Consider the following 4,631-nt stretch of genomic DNA (forward strand, 5'->3'; position numbering starts at 1 on the left):
TACTTCAAGGGCATGTCCCAGGCAGGAGAGTGGGCATGAATGAAGCACAGCAACACCAGTGTCTTCCAGAGGCTGGGGCACTGAGATTTGTAGTAACTTAGCATTTTGGCCAGGAGGGGAGCAAGTCCACCTGCAGGTGAACCCCAAGGGTCTTGTGCTGCCCTCATTAGCCAGCAGGAGGCACACAATTCCACCATTTCTGAGCTGCCCAGAGCTCAGGAGGTCAATAGAAGGGTCAGTGAGAAAGAGCTTCCTTCCCTCAGCACAGTGACTTAGGAGACAACACTCTGGTTTGGGGATGATGTGGGACAGAGTCCCCATGAGAAGAACTCTGTATCCTAGCTCCTGGGGCTGAGGAGAGGCCGTGCCATCAGGGTGTCCAGAAAATTTTCCCTCTGTAGCCAGCACTGAGCCTGTATTATCTGGACCCTTCTTACATCCTTTATTCGCCACTTTCTCAGGTAATACTTGAACAAAAGTTATTTTACAACAGGATCTGTTCTTAAACGGGCTTGGTGGGCAAAGTCATGCTGTCATGTTTGCTGTGGACTAAAACTTAATTTGTGAGAGAAATTCCTGCACAGATTCAGAGTCAGGGAAACAAATGTATAACTATGAAAGAAATATACAGCTGCCAGGAGCACCAGCCCAATATGATGGGACACACAGGATGTGCATGGCCAACATATACAAAATCTTTAGATGAATGGGGAAAAAGAGTTTACAATTATGTACATACTTGCGTTTATGTTAATGCTTAATTTTTCATCTAACGTGAAAGTATGTCAAAATGTAGAAAAGGTAAAGAGGTGTGTAAAACTCCATTATTTTAAGATTCAGTGTTTTCAGTTTTGCAAAATCAGAATTTATTATAATTCTACTTTTCTGCTATAAATTAAGCAAAGGTCTATATACTTAAAATATACTTCTGTGCTTGTTTTCAAATGAGAATACTGTGTTTTTTGATATTTTATCCTAACAGTGACATTGTGAAATGTTTTTAAACACTAGTTCACTGGAAAATCTTTTTCAGGACTGTAATGTGAAAAACATTGTTAAAAATGATAATAAATCCAGGTGACACCAAATTTTGTGTAAGAATGTAATAAGAAAATCTCATGTATCAGTTCTAGAATATTCGATGCAATGGCAATTTTTAAAATACCAGCCATTGCATGCTGCTTAAAACCATTTGAGATGAAACATTTTTAAACTTAAAACTTCAGAATAGTAAAGAGCCCATGAAATGGCTGCTTTTTAAAATTAGATGTATTCACTGCAAACAAATTATATCCTATTAAAAATGTAAAATCTGAAGGCAGTTAGTTTGGTATTAAATTTTTATTCAAAAGCTGAAATTAGGGTATGTATATTATATCTGATATAAGTCATTTTCCCATAAGAGTTGATATTTTTAGCCATAGATTATCCACTGTCCCTTGCTTTAATTTTCCTGTTTCTTTTCTTTTTTTTTTAATTTTTTTTAACGTTTATTTAATTTTGAGACAGAGAGAGACAGAGCATGAACGGGGGAGGGGCAGAGAGAGAGACACACAGAATCGGAAGCAGGCTCCAGGCTCTGAGCCATCAGCCCAGAGCCCGACGCGGGGCTCGAACTCACGGTCTGTGAGATCGTGACCTGAGCTGAAGTCGGACGCTCAACCGACTGAGCCACCCAGGCGCCCCTTTCCTGTTTATTTTCTAAATCAGGAAGTATATTCCTATGATTTGTGGAGGCATTGTTTTTCTCACATGTTTCAAAGTTACTTTTTTACTTTGTAAGCATGGGTTGAGGCTTTTTAATAAACAAGCATCTTTGCATATCATGATGAGTTTTCATTGGAGAGCTTTCTTAACCATTTCCACTTGAGCCTAACATCATACCATTAAAAAAAAAACACAAAAAAATTTAATCTATATATGCTAAGATGCATCTGACTACAGCATAGTGTATTTCATAATTTGACTTTACATTATAAAATATAATCATACATTTTATTTTATATTACCATACACTAATACATTATATATCTGTACATATATATCTGCTAGTTGACATGAATTTGCATTGGGTGGTGGCTGATTGCATTTGATCTTGTCGCCAACTGGATACTCATATGTGTGTCTAAAGTACTTTTTAGAACAGACGTCTACTCATGGAGTTCACAAAGCCTCTTATCTACGGTAGGATATTTAAAGGACATCTTACTTTATTTCACGGGAGCAGAAATTTTGTCTAAGATTATGAGCTGATCAAGGCACAAATTTGGCACTACCATATTCAATGGAGGACTAATGGCTTCTCTCTCCTTGTACAACTGCCATCGATGCTTCTGCATAATTATTGTGAACTTAAGTGTTTTTATGTCAACATTATCTGTATCCCATTTACTAATAGTTATCTAAGCTACAATATATACATTTTTTTCTTTCATTTCATTACAATCAGTAAATCTTTGTGGTGATGGCAGTGTTTTTAACATGAACATTGTCATCTGACATCTTTGTTCATAATGAGCTACTTGTACAGTCAAAAGTTATGAAAAAGTATGATTTTCATATTCTCAAATGTATATCAGCTTTATGCACTTTTCTTTGAATCATTCCACATGTCTCTTGTGTTCTATTAAACTCATAGAAAGAGATCACTTTTTATCTTTCCCAACAGGGGCAAGACCAAGTAAAATGCCACAAAAAAGAACATGACTGGCTTGTTTATGAAAGGATAAATATCATATGGCCTGTTAGAATTGATAAGAAAAGATGATTAATAAATGCAACACTTAGGCACAAAAGAAAGATAATTATATGAGGTGACAGAGGTGTTAGCCAATCTTATTGTGCTAGTCATCTCAAAACATATACATGTATCAAATCATCATGTTGTAAAACTTATATTTCCCAATGATATATGCCAATTATATCTCAGTAAAACTGGGAAGAAAAGGATTTCAGGATTGCAACAGCACAGTATGCAAATAAGCACAAACTTTTCTAAGCAAAAACCATTGTGAGACAACACTAGTGTTACACCCAGGAAGCCGTGAAGCGGGCCCTGGTTCTATCTGCAAATACGTCCCAAACATCTGACCACTTGTCACCATCTCTACTGCTAACAAACAGCCCAATTTCCCCTCTAGGTTACTACGCCAGTCTCTTAAGTAATCTCTTGCTTCTGCCTCTGCCTTTCCAGTTGATTGGTAGCATAGAAATCAGATTAATTCTGATGATAGACCTCCTCTTCTGAAAATCCTCCAATGATTTTCCTTTCACTCCAAGAAAAGTCAAAGTCCTTGCCATGGCTGACAAATCTGTTTACACTCCAAGTGCTGTCTCCTTGCTCACTTAGCTTCACCCACACAGCATTCCAATGGACAATTAACAAGCCACACATGTGGCTTCTTTTTTAGAGAAACGACTCAGATAACGGGCCACTTTCCTCTTAGTCCCCCAAAGGAGGAGGGAACAATCATCAATGACAAGGGCAGCTGTGGAAACAACACCCAGAGTCGGCTTCACAGTCAGGAAGGGACACTATTTCTCCCCCTCATGCTTTCAGGGACTCCACACTTAGAGAAATTTCTCTAGTGACAAACTTTAGAAACAATCCCTGAAAGTACAGTCTTCACATTTCCAATCATTGAAAAATCCATGGTCCTACCAACACATCCCAGTTCTATCTAAAATTCCCTCCAATGTGATATCCTTAAATATAAAAAAGATTAGGGGCGCCTGGGTGCCTCAGTCGGTTAGACATCCGACTTCAGCTCAGGTCGTGATCTCACAGTTTGTGAGTTTGAGCCCCGCGTCGGGCTCTGTGCTGACAACTCAGAGCCTGGAGCCTGCTTCAGATTCTGTGTCTCCGTCTCTCTCTGCGCCTCCCCTGCTCGTGCTCTCTCTCTCTCTCTCATTCTCTCTCAAAAATAAATAAATATTTTTAAAAAAATTTTTAAATAAAATTAAAAAATTAGCAACAAGGGAAAAGAATGAAGATATAACATGAACCCAAGAATTCAGCAACTTCATAATTCGTTACTGGATTATCAAGGGTTGAAATTTTTTTTTTTTAGTTTAATAATAGGAGAAACAAACTTCTTATCCCAGAAATTAGTTACACTACAGGTCTGTGGTTTGGAATGTTAAATTATCCATTTAAAACAGAAAGTCAATTTATATTTCTCAGAAACAATTATGACTTAATTGCTGTTATCAACCTAATAAATTACTAGGTGATTTCCACAAACTGGTTATACACTCAAATTTCATGTGTGATGAAAGAACAATTGTATCAGTATTCTGCAAATATGAAAAGGAAATTAGCTCATTGGCCACAAGGGAAAGGCACACACCTTGAGTGTAAACTCATCTATCTTTTTCTGTCTTTAAGCAGGCAAATTAAAATGGGAAAGAAACAGTTTGTGTCTCACAGGAATAATGTGTAATATGTTAATTGCTTTTCAAATACCATAGCATGGTTCAAAAAATATTCTTTGTGTCTAATGAGAATGTCATGTACTCTCGTGAACTCTGTATTTTAATGTACATCTACTGGCAACAAGTTCAATTACATAGGTTCTTTTTATAACACAAGAAAACAGATACCTGAAAAGGGTTAACCCAACCCAGAAGAT

General features: G+C 37.2%; 1 non-coding gene across 1 annotated transcript; it reads right to left on the reverse strand.

Annotated features, from left to right (window-relative positions):
- Positions 1–3,417: 3,417 nt before the first annotated feature.
- On the reverse strand, positions 3,418–3,626 carry LOC111559998. The gene has a single exon (XR_002741447.2). It is a non-coding gene; the product is annotated as a small nucleolar RNA U3 (small nucleolar RNA).
- Positions 3,627–4,631: the final 1,005 nt, after the last annotated feature.

Source organism: Felis catus, chromosome A3 (assembly GCF_018350175.1).
Source record: "Felis catus isolate Fca126 chromosome A3, F.catus_Fca126_mat1.0, whole genome shotgun sequence".
NCBI lineage: Eukaryota > Metazoa > Chordata > Mammalia > Carnivora > Felidae > Felis > Felis catus.